Consider the following 15,576-nt stretch of genomic DNA (forward strand, 5'->3'; position numbering starts at 1 on the left):
GAGGGGGGCATCAGGGCACAGAGCAGCAGTCCAGGACCAGCTGCATAGGAAGGAAGCCCCAACCACCAAGCCCCATCTCTCACCCATTTGCTTCTCTAACGCTTTTTCACGTCACTCCGTGCAGCGGGGAGGCAGGTGTGCAGGTTTAGCCCTAACAGGAGATGCTAACTAACTTCACACTTTGGTATTCTGGGGGCTCATTTTACTGCGGGGAGGGAGATAGGGACAGTTGTTGCTGTTGTTGCTCACAGTAATTTAAACCAGCGGTTCAGGTAGTCTCAATTAAGTGAATTAAACAAGCCCTGCTGGACTCTCCACGGTGACCGATCCCCATAGCTCGGCCCAGCGCTGGGTGAGAGCGCTGGGTGCGCTTCTCCCCTGAACAAACCCAAAGCACTCAGGCAGGTGGAAAAAAGAGCCCCCAGGCACGGCCCACATCTGGCCACACATGCAAGTCGGGTCTTTGACCCTCAATTTTGAGGGTGCTGTTCAAGAAAACAGCTTGCTTTTACAAGCTGAAGCAACGCCTAACCTCTAGCAGCCAGCGCCCTCGGCAGCCCTCAAAGCCCGCTCCCTCCTGGAGAGCCAAATCTGCCACTTCCCCAGTGCCACAGTCGCGTGTGCAGCCCGGGCACTGCCGGGCTCCCTGCCTGCTCGGAGGAGCGTTTCCCACAGCTACCCGCGGGCAGGTGGGCTGGGGCCAGCGGGTCCCGCTCCCGTCGACGTCAATGCCGGGGTGCTCCCAGCCTCCCCCGCTACCCCGGCATCTGGTGTCTGGCCTCGCCCCACCGCTGAAGGCTAATGGGGGCTTGGGAGAACAAGGCTGCCCTGTGGCAGCCAAACCTGCTAAATCAAGTGAGGGGAAGCATGAGGAATCCCAAGTCCCTGGCTGGCGGTGCCCAGGGCTGCTCCGCTGAGCCGGGTCCTCAGCGTAAGCTGGAGCCCCCGCTTGCCTGGAGGCTTGGCTGCATTGGCGATGCCTGGAAAGGTGGGTGGGAAGGGATCTGCTGTAACGAAACCACTTTAAGAACTGTTATACAGCTTCGCGCAGGTTGTACTGCTTCACTACTTAAATACACAGCCCTTTCCACTTCACCCATCCGCTTCTGCTGTCTGTGAGCCGGAGCAGAGCTGTTACATCGGGGCGCCACAGCACTGACCTCCCCCCCCGCAGACGGCACCTCCGAGAGCATCGAGCGTCGCCATCGAGCAGCGCCTCGCTGAGAGCTGCTCACTGCGCCAAAACGTGACAGGCCGCCAGCAGTGCCCCTCCCCAGAGCTACAACGCTGACCTACAGTTACAAAATAAAAGCGTAAACCTGGTCTTCACAGCTTCAAATTTATTTGCTAGTCTTCTCCAAACTTCTCCACCTTCTATTCCCTTTTATATTATTTTCAAATAAAGTGTCTAATTTAAATAAAAATCAACTATTTTCTAGCTAGTTGCTCATCCCCTATTTGTAATACAGTCTTGTATGAAAACGTAGTTAATGCTCAGTTGTTCCAAAGTCCTCCAAGGACCATCAAAAACCTCAATGACATCTAGAACTAGATTTTATATTTGAATATTGCATTTGGGTGAAAGATAGATGAAAAGCAAGGAAGCTATTTCATTCTCTCCTGGCTACATATCCATACAACTTTCAAGATCAAATGCAAATAGTTCTCTCCCATGAAGTGCTTTCTGAGGATGATCACCATCCACTCTCCTGCTGACCTGGAGAGAAGGGAACACACTCGCCTTTAGTCACTGAGCAAACAGACTTGGGAAGGCTCTGATAACCCAGGAATTGGTGGCATTTGTGAAACCCACGGGCTCACTTGCTGTTGCATGTTACCTGCTGCTGATTACCCATGTTACAGTAGTCAGTAGTGCCCAGTGCTTACAGAGGCTGCACGACACACTCAAGAGCAGGCCATGGCCAGAAGACGGGAAAGAGGATGGGCAGATGCAGAACACAAGTCGTGGAGGACAAAGCTGGCAGCAACAGGAACACAGACCCGACATCATCTGGAGACTTCGTTTTCCCTCTCTCCCAGAGAAGCAAGCAGAACGTATTAATAAATGCTACTAATTACCATCCCACTTGTCATGGGCTCCACGTGGGACATAGATGGTTCATAGGAAAGGATCGTGCCAATATTCTTGCAGTGGTTGTGTTCAGCAAATCCAAGGTAAAAGATCTAATTTCTTACACCTATTATAACATCTAGATTGAAGACTCTGGATAAATCCTAAACAACACTGAAGCTTTGTATCTCCACAGTAATGTATAACCCAAAGCCATTGATCACTGATAAAATTAAGTGTTGACAAGCTCAAAGAAACTTTCCTGCTAATAACACATGAGCAATTTTCATACCATATTTCCAGTGTTTGAATTAGCCATCAGATCGTGTTGCGACTCTGGGACATCTTAGTGGTAGTGATGCTGGGGTGGCAGATTAGACCTAATTTATCATCTGATTAAACACACATAGGCATTCAGGGTCCTAAATAGACCATGTAGCCTGCTGCTTTGTAAACCACAAAGTAAAACCATGTCCCAAGAGACCATGAGGCACACTCTGCCCATTCCCAGATGGTCCTGGCTCCAGTGAGGTGAACACCGGAAACACTCCCGGCAAAGAGCCTGTGCCCAGTGCTAATACAGGTCTTTCCTTCCTCCACACTTGGTCAAAGTGCTGCACACAACCAGCCTGATGCTACTAAATCTCTTTAGTTAAAGCAGCTGTCGTGACATGTGGCAGGTCACATGAAGCACCAGGGACATGCAATCAAATGACACATGCTACCCAATCGTAACTCCCTTCCCTCCTCCTGTGCACAGGTTTGGGGGCTGCAGGGTGACCAGTGTGCACTGCTGCTGCAGCAAATGCAACAGAGGGCTGCAGACATTGCTGAGGACTGGACTGCTGCTGTGCACAATTATGTATTGAGCGTTTTGTCCCTCTCACAGCTGCAGCTCTGGACTGTGGCATATTGCTATACATAATGGGCTTTGACAGCATGTACTGTACGCTGAGGGTGGGAAAGAGCTGCCTGGTGTGCAATGCTTTGGATCCCTGTCCTGGCCACTCATATCACCTGCATCGGACTTGGCACTCGGCAGATGTATAGTGAACGCAGGCAGTTTGCTAGGGGAGCGGGCTGGCAAGCGGCCAGCAGCCTGGCAAGGACAGTCGGGCAGAAACGGGCTGCTGCCTCCATCACACGTATGGGAAATAGCTTCAACCCACCCATACAAAACTTCTCTTGAGTGCAGCCCAAAATTCTCCTTCGCTCTTGACATGATCTGGAAGATGGTCCATCCATTCAAAGACACAGAAAACTATATGGGCTACTTCACGTGATGTGAACATACTCTTGGAAATACAAAGCTAATATTGAAGCACTGGCCTACCTAATCCTTTCGTAAATGAAAATTATTTTAGTAAAGTAAATTTTTAGTAAATTCATGCACACAGCTAGCTACAATAACTTTATCTTGAAAAACTAACTTTTGCCCAACTCTTCACTAGCATAGGAAAAAGAAAAAAGGACAAGTTTTTTTCCCATATATTTTTACTGTATTTTCATTCACAATAGATGCATATTAAAATGATCTTATAATGTGAGGGGGACCAGGTGTGTGCAAAACCAGAAGGAAAGGGAACAATGTTTGGTAATGTTACACAATACGCAAGGTGAAGATATAATGGAAATACTTTGTGGATTTGGCTTGACATACTGACATGACTCATGCTACGGAGATGTAATATGTGGGATATGTTAAATTCCACTGAAATAAAAGAAGGTTATACATCTCTGAGGTTTTAAATACTGTAATTACCATTAATGCATAAAAAGAAAAATTATATCAAGGGCAAGTCTCATCACAAAAACGTTAATTTTGCCAAAAAAGAGTATTGGCTACAATTAAACAAAATATTTAGGGCGTACAAGTTCAAGTGAACTTGCCCCATGGCTTCTCAGTTGTAAAGCACAAAGCGCAGGAGAATTTGCTGGTCCTATGATACTGGTTCTTATTGCCGCAACCAGAATCGAGGTATTAAAGGCCAAATTAAATCAGCATTTCCCTACTATTATTTTATCTACTAAAACTGTTGCTAAGACTGTACCAGTAACTGAAAATGACATATATTATCTAGAAGGAAAGGTCCACAGTTAGATGTACTATAGTAAGAGAAATAAGCACACACAGCAGGTCCTAGCAATAAACATTTTCCTGTCTAAAAATCAGTCAAAATCCACACAGTGTAACACATCACATTTGCACTACTGGCTGTCCACACGCTGCTTCAAGGGGAGGACGTGCACGGTGTGCTTTGAAGTTACACTAGGAAGTGTCTGTTTCTTCCATGCACCTTTCCAGAGTTAACATGTACAGGAAATACTTCAAACTGGACAGAGAGGAAATCTTTTACTCTCGGAGTCTGGAGGCAGCGCAGACCATTAGCTGTTTGTCAGCCGCTCACACACACCTAAGGAGCCACCCGACTGCTGTAACAGGACCAGCTTATCGTGGGGCTGAAACACTGTGATGCATCCAATAAGCCAGATATACGTACTCTGCTCCGTGAGAACAACGGCACTGTTGTACTCTATGCTTTCTCTTTTGTCTATACTCTCCCATAACAACCATGGAAGATAAGAATGAGCTAAGACAAGCAAAACTATACCTGAGAAGAGAGTTTTATAAGGAAGTGGAATATGTTGCCCTATAAGCAAGAGAACAGATCTACTAGCCGCTCAGACACAGAATAACTAACGCAGAGTTTGCAGAGAAGGACGTGCATGTGCGCGCGCGGGTGTGTAAATCGTTACCAAGAAGGAAAGGAACATGGGAGAAGCTCTGCCTTCTCTAGGATACCACATGGAGCATCCAACAGATTGGCTACCAAGGCAGAGCATGTACACTTCTGCCTTATTTAGAGGATTTGCCTCTTCTAAAAGTGCGATGGAAGGGAACCTTCATCCAACATCTTAGGAACATCAGGGCTGATGACCAGAGACCATGTTCCTTTTACTGCATGTGAAACAGGGTTGCCCTCTCAAGCCACCACATTATTAATCATCTATATACGTCTAATACATATATATAATACATCTGTATTATAATACACATATATATAAAACTAAAGGTCTTTGGTTGCTGTTCTACACTTGCATCTTCTAACTTTCTGTTCCTGTCTACATATTTTCTAAATGCCTTTTATGTATCTAACCTAAGCTCTCTCTGCTTGAAATAAACTGCATTTGGAAAAAAAAAAAAGGAAGGTTATATTCATGTCATGCCACAGATAATGTTGCTATTTCTGATTAAAGACTTCTGATCTTAAACACACCAATATTACTGTAGAAGATACCAAACTATTTTTCAGTTAAAAGAGGTCCTACTTCAAGAACTTGACAGCTAACAGAGACATGGATTTGCTTAATACAAAATATTACAAGATTGATACCAAAGGGGAAAAAAGTCTTAAGATTTTACAGCTAGGATTCAGATTTCAAACGGGGCATCTGCACTTACTCTTCAAGCTCAGAATTCTTACATTTTCCTGATATCTAAGTGCTATGGCCATGTGTGGATATAAACTAATTGTAATCATTGCTCTGTAGTGCTTTGTCTTTTACTACCTATAGTCTGGAGGAGCTCAGCCTCAGCCCTCTGTCTAGGCTGTTCTGTAATTACATGAGAATTTTGTGCACAGGGAATTGCTGGAATCAAGCATGTAGCCCTTTCAAAGTTGTTTGAACCTCTGTCACGTCCTCAAATATCATATGAATGCCCTTTCCTTTTTTGCTTTTGGGTAACTGTTTGGTATCTTGGAAGAGAACGCAACTTTGGGAACTAGCTATCCCCGCTCAGCTCAGCAGCAGAGAGGTGCCACAGAAGGAATTGGGTGCTGTAGCCATTCAACAACAGCAACGGGGTTGACTATACTCAAATACTCCTAATTTTAAATTATCCTAGTAGCTTTGTACAAGTTGGAATGCTACCCTTATCTCTTCCGAAGTATCGCAAGTGTCGGCAAATTGCTTTGGTTGCACAATCAGGCACCAGTGGTCCAAGAGTTGGTGATAAAAGTTGTACACTTACTATCCTGCCCACCTTTCTGGAAATCCAAATAATCTATCAAAAGGAAAGTGATTTTTTTAACATATCACTGTTAGTTATGCCCTTCTGGCCCACTCTCCTCACTCACAAGGATGAATATTTCTCATGCTAAACAGTTTATTAACCCCTAATCACCCAGTTACTTCTGGACTTGATTGCATGTGTAATTACCTTTTGTCAGGTACAATTTGCCTGATAAACATGTCAGAACACTTGCTGCTTAGTCTGTTTCAACAGATAAATGCTGTCTTTCCACAGCCTTGGGGCATAATTAACAGGGAATAAAAAAGGCAGTTATAAAAACACACAGAAGCTGATTCACTGAGGCAGGAGTTCACAGCGCGCGGCCCGCCAAGGCCTATTTCGTGGCCGCTATGCTTGCCTGAGCGCTTATTGAGCTCCAGCCTGCTGTGACAGGGCAACAGGGGCAGCCCTGGAAAACTGCGGTTTAAAGTAGGTTTCCACATGAACTTCAGAAAAGATAGGGATGATGCCTGTTTGAAAAAAAAAAACCAAAGCGAAGCAGCAGATAATGATATTGCTAGAGCCTCTGTTGTTGTATATTCTATGTTCAACCAGACGCTCTGGGATGGTACCAGGAGGGGAAAAAATGAAAAGGAGACTGAGGAGAAACACAGGAAAAGCAAAAAGTCAAGTTTTTTTTTTAAAAAAAACAGCTTTGTGGCATTCTTGGGCTCAGTTGCTTCTGATTTCTGCCCTACAGTGTTTGCAGGTTATGTACCCAGGCACTACGGGGAGTGCAAAAAAGAAATCCTCACCTGACCTCTGGATAACCCAAACAGGAGATTAGCCCATTTCCAAGCCAAGCAGGTTGTCACACTGTTAGGCCAATTGCTTCTATTGACACTTCGCATAAACATCTTACACAGGGTGATCAGAAAGGACTGTTATGCCATTAACGCTCCTTTTTATTTTTTTATACCTAAGCCGTACAGAATAAAGGCCCTTCGGAGGAAGGGCTAACAAAAGGGTCAAAAGGTCACAAACATGCTTTTAAGTAGGTAAAAATCTGGGAAGTTTAGATTCATCGAAAAGTGCAAATGGCAACTTTTTGGCACCTTGAGACATTTCAGCACACTCGGCTTTTGCTAGTTTTACTTCTACCAAATTCTTTAATGTGCTTCACTGTGCATTTTGCTTTTAAATAAGAAAACGCTAAAATCTTCATTTTAGGAAAGAGCAAGCTGTCTAATCTTCTTAGCTAATCAGCAGTCTAAACAGATTTAGACATTACCATTAAAATCCTCATGGGGAATAGTGCTAAATATACAGGATTTTTCTTGAAGTTGTACAACTGAACAGTCTTTCACACACAGCTTTCACCTATAATTTACACAGCATGTGGTTTGCACCATGTACAGGAAAATATTCTGTATTTTCCTTTGTTTTGTTTTTGCTTTGATCAGACATGGAAACAATCTCCCTTTAATAGTATAAAAGCCACCTGCTGGGCATTGCAGACTACAGCTAATTGGTAAATTCTTTGAAATTTAGATATAATGGATTTTGACCTCTTTAATTAAAAAAACCCTAAAGCCTGGAGTACTGGTGAACTCTTCTGGTAAATGAATGGTGCCAGGCATATACAACTGCAAGCTATGCCAAATCTTTTTTAGGAGGGAATACAGAGCAATAACAGTATGAGTTTTTCCTTGAGGGTACATAGCTTCTGACCTAAGAAAAAAAAAAACCTGTGATTTTTGTTCGCTAGGTGTCATTTAAGCCATTGAGATACAAGAATAGCAAATATACCAATTTACCAATGTACCGATACAGTTATTAGTATTGTGTTGTGGTTGTGCTGAAAACGCTCCAGAAACGGAGGGAATTTTTTCATTTGAAGCGTGGTAAACGCACAGACCCGCTCCTCCAACTGCCCGGCGCCGAGGGGCTGGCGCTGTAGCTGCGCTCCCCGTCCCTCCGGAGGGACGCCCAGGTTCGCTGCCTGCCCAGGAAGCGTGTCAACCAGAATCACTGCTGTTTCATAATTTCTGACATAACCGTAACCTTTCAGTGGAACTATAATCTCATCAGTTTGTACACTCTGAGGCGACATTGTCTCCCTTTTGTTAAAACACTTATTTGACTCTGGCCAGCCTAATGGGGCCATGGCCTATGACTGGGACTCATCTGCGCCGCAGTAACACAGCCACAAAACAAAGCCGCTTTCTTCTCGGGCTCTGTTTACATTTTGTGCACAAGTACACGTGAATATACATTACATAGGTGTACGCTTATGTGCAGTGAGTTAACAAATAAGAAAAAATCATGTATGAACATTAAGATAACATCCCCGTTGGTTCACAAAATGTGTTATCTCCCTGTTTATGAAAGCCTGCGCACCATGAAAGCACTTACTAGAATTGAACTAAATGCAAAGGACCAGAAGTAGAGCTGGACAAAGACAAGTCTTGTTCACTCTAAACATTTCCTAGGCGCAAAGGGACAACAGAAGGGTTTAAAATACAGATATCTAAGTGCAACTCACAAGGAACAAAGACAAAGTTTGCTAGCTGTTGAATAGCACTGCACCAACCAAATTCAATTATCACTTAATCAGCTGGAGTTCTTCACTGCTGACAAATGTCTTGTTAGCCTGGTTAGCGAGTCTGTCTGCCACTTGCCAAAATATTTTGTTTTATTTACTCCTGGTGACTTATTTTGTGAATGTGGTGAATTTTAAAATCCCCCCCTACTGATCACATAACTGGAATAACACACATCGGTTTTGTATTTCAAAGTGTAAATTGATCTCTTGATCTGTGAATGTCTCCCTATAGTTTATGCTACCCTTTTTCTGGATTGCTATAACAAATGCATTTTCAAAGTGATGTTATGGGGACTTAGCTATGCAATTCCCATTAGTGTCAATGGGGGTCGCAGGCTAAATTCCTAGGCATTACTTTGAAAACTGAGCCCTAGATTTTCAAAGGAAGGATAGTTTGTGTTAGAAAGGCAGTATCTTTAAGTTGTTAAGCCACTGCATTAAAACGTGCTTTTTCCTTTTTTTTTTTTAGCAAAATGCATCCAGAAATTGTGCCTAAATGTGGAACACTTAAATATTCACACAAATTAAACAGTTGTTTATTTGAACGCTTGCATCTGTTTCAAATCTGTAAGCGAAAATCATATCTGTTACTATCTTGAATGTTGGGATAGAATCTTTAACACATTTGTAAGTGTATAATATATAAACTCAGAAGTTATGAAAGCTGAACCATGGGGAATTGTTGTTATGCTAAGAAAAAAAACAGAAGTTACTTGGTTCAAACTAATCCTTTATAACCTAAATTCTCCCAAAGGGCAGAATACTTCCATAAAATTGGGACCCTGAGGTACATCCTGAGAGATGCCTGGTCTTGTTACATTCAAGAGTAAACCCAAATACTCTTCAAATGCACTTAAGCCTGCCTACAAAATAAAATGCTTATTGCTGAAGTCATGCTTGTTGCTTATCATAACCAGAAAAGCACTCACATTGTACTACTTTTACAAATCTCATTAATACTTCAAGCAGCCAAGATGAAACATTTGAAGAAAGTACCTCAGACATAGTCGTCGAGGCAAATATAAGCAGCTAAGCCCTAAGCAACAAGTAATACATACTCAAAGAAGATTTGTTTAATTGCAGTGCGAATAATCCTTATTATGAAGTGTGTTCTTCCTCATCATTAAAAAATAAGCTGGACTAGTAGCAAAAGAACCGTCCTTTGAGTCTAGAAAGAGCCAAGAGTTGGAAGGGCAGACGCCTGGCAGACTGCCAGTCTCCAGAGGGCAGGGGTTGGGGCCAAATTGCTCCTGTGCAGCCCCTTAGCCTGTATGCCAAGTCCCTTTAGACAAAGCATAAAACTATATCAATGGTAACATTTGTGTGGATTAAAAATTGTGTATTATGCAATGTTCAGGCCATTCACCGATTTTTGGAGCTTCTGCTACGAAGGCGTACCCTTTCAAAGAGCACGCAGGGAGTTACGTGTACAGCCCCCAAACACAACCTCTGCCTCTGATCTGAAGACGACTTTGAAAATCTGAGTTGTTAAAATCACAGAGAAGCACTTAGAACATCCCAGCTAAATTTAAAGCTGTCATTTCCAGTTTGCTGCTTTTTTTCCTTCTTTTTTAAACACGGGTTTGCAAGTAGCACTTAAACCTTGAAATTTATCAGATACATTCCTAACTGAAGAGGGAATTTTTACAGTATAGTTTATTTAAACTTCCATTTTCTATAAGCGTTTTTTTTCAACTGCATGCAACTTATAATAAGCTTGCTTTTAAGTATGTGCTCTTCTTTGAAATAGTGCTATAAATGGCATGTGATGTGGTATAGTACCTTAAAAAACATTTTTGGGGTATTAAAACTGTATCATTTATCTCATTCCTGAGGTAAAATTCCATTTAAGGTAATTCACTAAAAAGGGATATTCACAAATGCTAAAATCAAATGGTAAAATTAACTGGTTTAGAGAAGATGGGATTAATTAAACATAGTCTAATTTGTGGTAACTGAAATAAAATTCAGATACCAAATGCATTCACTTCAACTTCCATAGAGCGTCCTGGAATTAAACACTCTTATCCCATCTGTTATAAGCAAAATTTAGCAGCATCTATGTGAGTAAGTCTAGATGTCTGTAGTCTCACCAAAGGTTAAGGTATACATACCATACCACAAAAAGCCATGATCTGAAAAGCACTGTTTCGAACTAACTGATCCAAACTGTTGTTGCACACACACACCTCCAACCTCTGAAGTCAGCGTGCTGTGCTCCGGACTAAACATCTGCAGTGGTTTGTCCAAGCAAAACTATGACTTCAAGCTTAAATTTCTGGGTTTACTCCTGGGACTGAAGCAAGGCGTTTCGGAAGCCCAGGCCAGGCCTGCGAATGGAGCCTGGTGCCTGCAGGAGGACAACCGAGCGCGGCCCAGCTCCGCGGCATGGTGCTCCCCGAGGAGGCCAAGACGAGCCGCCGCAGCTCTCTGCACGAAGACACAGCCCACAGAGCTGAGGCAGGAGCAGCCAACCTCACCACTGTGAACTGTTTATTTAGCGGCAGAACAGGATATTTCCTTTTGCTAGCTTTCCAGTTATTTTTGTCGTACTCTGACCTGGACCGAAACACCAGGTGAAACTACATCTAAGAATACTGAAATTACATTACTACAGATTGAGGATTTCAGCCTAACAGGAGGGTATTCGTGAGGTCTATATGGCTTATGAGCACCTCTTCATTCTGCAGCATTTAGTCTCCAGAGACTTCAGTTATCCCCAGCGTGTGCTGTGAAATACATAGTGTTTCCACAGAGGTAACCTGAGGTCCTACAGCAGGTCGGAGAAAATAGTTTCTTTCAGCGCAAGAGTCTATGTATTTCTGAACCAGTCAAACTGCTTGTTTTGTTTTAGTTTTAATATTTGTGCAGTTCTTGAAAAGCTGCAAATCTGAATTAAAAAACATGTAGATTCCCAGGGCTCTGGATTCCCTTCTCAGGTGGCCATCACAGCCTCCAACGTTTGACAGCAAAGGTCATGTAATATTTCACCGAGGCTGTATTTGCTCTACCCATCCTCTCTGGTTTTTCTTCGATGACTATGCCTCAGAGCTATACCATCCATGTTACATAAGATTTATGCCTCAATTTTAAAGAATATATACAGCACACTGACGTTGTAGGTGTAAAAATACAAATGTCAGCAATAGCACAAATGAGTCTCAACTACCACAACTGAAACTCCACTTTCTCAGCCTAATTATTGGATTAAGATATCTTTTTAAATAAACCCAACTGGTTAACGAAACTGAACTCTTGCAAACAAAAAGAAAAAACAGTTTTATATACAAAGTCTTTCTCTAAAAAGCCTCTGCAGGAAGCTGATATGAGTGTAGCAACTCTTTGATGAAGTATCTCGGGGATCTCAGGTGCTGAGTTAGAGTACTTGGAGAGCCACTCAAATAAAGCTAAGACATAACAGACCAGAAATCCGCATCTTCTTTGTTTGCATCTAGAAACAAAAAAAAAAGAATCTAGTGCAACCCATAAAGCACAGACACTTGTGGATGTGCTCATCATCAGTTTACCGTAAGCAGATAGTTATTTCCTCTGAAGCAGCACGAGGGTATGCTTGTACAACTACCCTCAGCAGCAGATGAAGTTACATCCCTTAGGCAAAGCTATACTAGACCTGGGAACCACTGGACAAGGAATGCCACAATCAGTAGTTCAGGAATGTAAATATAGAGAAGTTACAAGCAAAGCCAAAACCAGCAGCCAAAAGTTACGTACTCATGCCTGGACAATCTTCACTTTTTTCTTCAGCTACTGCTACGAGTTTATCTATCAAATGGCTCTAAAAACACTTTAGCAAATGCTGTGGCCCATGTAAAATCCTGCTATTTGTTTTTTGTTTTTCTTGTCTAGCTAACCTGGTATACCGAAGGCCTTTGAACCTAGAGAGTTGTAGTAATAAAAGACCTGCATAACTCAGAATCTGTTTTCATCCGCTTTTTTTCTGCAAAAGATCTTTCTTCCACTGTTGCTATGTTTACAAACATTTTAGGACTCTCTCTGCTTTGTGCCAATAGTTCAATATTACTTCTTTTCTAAGAAATGCATCTTCAAGAAATTATTTGCCTTAGAAGTTATCTTCTTCCTTAGAACATGCCTTCTCTGATCACTTCTCAGATGACAGTATTTTCTTAAAGTGTTTCCTCCGACAGATCGCACTACACATGAAACTTTTGCTGAGTAATGATGGCACAAAACAGCCTCAAATGCCTGTTGCAATCTGAAAAACGCTTCCCCCGATTTTACTTGCCACTTTGAAATGTTATCCCTTTCTGGTGAGTAATCCTGTGCTAGATTCTTTTGCTTCTTAAACGAACATTATTCTCACCCTTTATTGACTGACCACATCTATTATCACATGTAAGCAGTGTTAATCCTCTAGTAATTAACACCCTTATTAAAGTAATTTTAACCCAAAGAAGTTTAAATAGTATTATTGGTTTTGTTTAATTAAGCTATGGGGAATGTTTCACACTGTCATTTGAGTTTTCAGCTTGTGTCTTTTCAATCTATCCGCTACACCACTTCCCACCCCCTAACAAGTTACCTACGTATTTCTGTCTAGGAATTATTCAACATTAGTCTGTCTCACTGTGAACTTTTTATACTATCCTCTAGCTCAATGGGTGCAAGCTTTAGGCACCACGCTGAAGGTAATATTATTCCCAAACATATCATATGAATGTGCATTGTAATTACGATATCAAAATTAGGATCACATCTCCTATACTCCCACAAGACTCCGTATCCTGCTAGTGCTTAAAGTGAAAGAGCACTTTCGATGTCCTCCTCATATGCCCCGAGAGAAGGCAAAGATTTTGATTTGAACTCCAGACTGGCAGTGCTTGATGAGACCCCTTTTCTGGTTTTATTATGAATGTTAACTTTGGGACACTACTTGCAGTAGGGCTTAAGATCATTTTACTTAGGCATAGCTTCAATCTCCTATATGAATTAGGGAAAAAAGAAAGGAGAATCTGAATGCATTGAGTCATGCCACTGGCTCAGCATTTTCTCTGTAACTTTAAAAATAAGTCAGCTTTTAAAATTACACTTTTTCGTGTGTCTACTGCATGTTTCTTACTCTGGAGAAATATCTGATGGCCCATGTACTCTTACGGATCTCATGTAAACTACTCAACCGACAGGTTTGACACAGGGTCAAGAGATGAAAATTGTCCGCTGGTTTAACTGCATCGTGTTACACTGAGCATTTGGGAATAGCATGGGCTAGTTGTGCGCTCTCCTGGAATGATTTCCTGGAAGCATGCCATTTAAACTAGGAAAGCTTGTCTTCTCCTGGGAATAAGGTAACTTGACGGCTTCGTGGACTTTACACACCATTTTTTGCATACTGAAAGTCCTTTCCTTCCTCTGGGTAAAAACACCTCTTTAATCTTCTGCTGTTTTAAAATATAATGCTCTTCAAGGTTCTCAGCATAAACCATGAAAATGATAAACAGAGAGAGAAAAAAGGGATAAGGACAATAAAATGCATTTATGGACAGGAACTGATTTTTCACAATTTTTTTTTTGTCTTTCTATCCCATATCTTTATGTCCATTCTCTCCCATCATCTACTGTTTTCATCTACTCAAATTTTGACATTTCTTCCTTTTTTATATTTTATTATTTTTCCATTCTTATTCCTGTCTTTTTTCTCCCATTAGCACTCTTTCTGTGATTGTTGGGGTCTTTTAAGTTGTGCTTCCCTTTGCTACTAATGCTCTAAGGAAAGCCCTCTCCAAAAGTTTCTAAAACACACCTTACAGGTGAAACTTGTATGTAAACTTTATTTGTTATTTCAATATTCTCTAAAACAGTGCAAGTTGTAAGATGATAAATTGTTCCAGAACAGACAGTCTTCTCATAGACACCTATGTTAATATGGTATAAACCAGTATGATACAGATCTGTGCTTAAGAACATGCTGATTCAGTCAAATCCTTTATAGTATAATTATTTCACCTCATTTATCTAAATAACAGTAAGAAATTCACTCATTTTTTTTGCCATCCAATATATGTATCTTTGAGCTAATCAAAAGAAAATATGAGGATGGCCAGTTTTCATCTTCTGTATTTCACTGACTGACTGGAGGCAGTAAGATACTCAGAATTATTATTTTTTAATTTGTATTTCTGCAGTTCTAAAACTCCCTGCAGAAGAACAGTGTCACACTATGGTACCTGTGGAAGATAAGAGCATTTGCCCTCAGAGACTATGGCCCAAATGACTAAACACTCATTAACTACATTTCATTTACTCCAGTCCTTGCTGTACTGGGTCTCTGCAAAGCTTTGGAAGCCTTGACTTGTGAAGGCATTTTGTGCATGAAGAAAAGCTCTGCTTCCTTTCTCGTGTTATTGCTCTGAAGCAGAGAACAATCCTTGATTTTTTGTTGTAAAAGATTCTTTTGATTTAAATTAAATTTGCGCCGGCCCTATAGCGACTTTAAAAGAAGAGACAGATTAACTTTCTTTTTCACAGAAGAAACCATAGCAAAAGGGAAAAAAAGAGATATTCTGCCTACTGCCTGTGACTGACAGACAATTTACAGAAGGCATGGAATCTAAATGTGTTTGTTGACTGATACAACTGAAAAAATACTGAAGGCAAATCTGCATGGTTAATGGGTTATGGGTATTGCCCAGTATACGCTACATACCAGTGATACTACCAGCTCAACTAAGGCTGGAGGATGTAAGCAATCTTGGGGCAGAAACTACTGAACACATTAACGCAGCTCCGAGCCCCATGGCTCCCTGACGGATGACTAGGGCTCACAGATGTTACCAGAATACAAATAACAAATAACTTGAAGGAAAACAAAAATTTTCTTCTCTGGTGTTTTTCAATTAACACTGCTCA

General features: G+C 41.7%; 1 protein-coding gene across 9 annotated transcripts in view; it reads right to left on the minus strand.

The window, feature by feature from the left end:
• The window catches only part of EXOC6 (exocyst complex component 6), a 110,591-nt gene that overhangs the window by 2,097 nt on the left and 92,918 nt on the right, over positions 1-15,576 (minus strand). The window lies entirely within an intron of this gene.

The sequence above is a fragment of the Dromaius novaehollandiae genome, chromosome 6 (genome assembly GCF_036370855.1).
Source record: "Dromaius novaehollandiae isolate bDroNov1 chromosome 6, bDroNov1.hap1, whole genome shotgun sequence".
In the NCBI taxonomy this organism is placed as follows: domain Eukaryota; kingdom Metazoa; phylum Chordata; class Aves; order Casuariiformes; family Dromaiidae; genus Dromaius; species Dromaius novaehollandiae.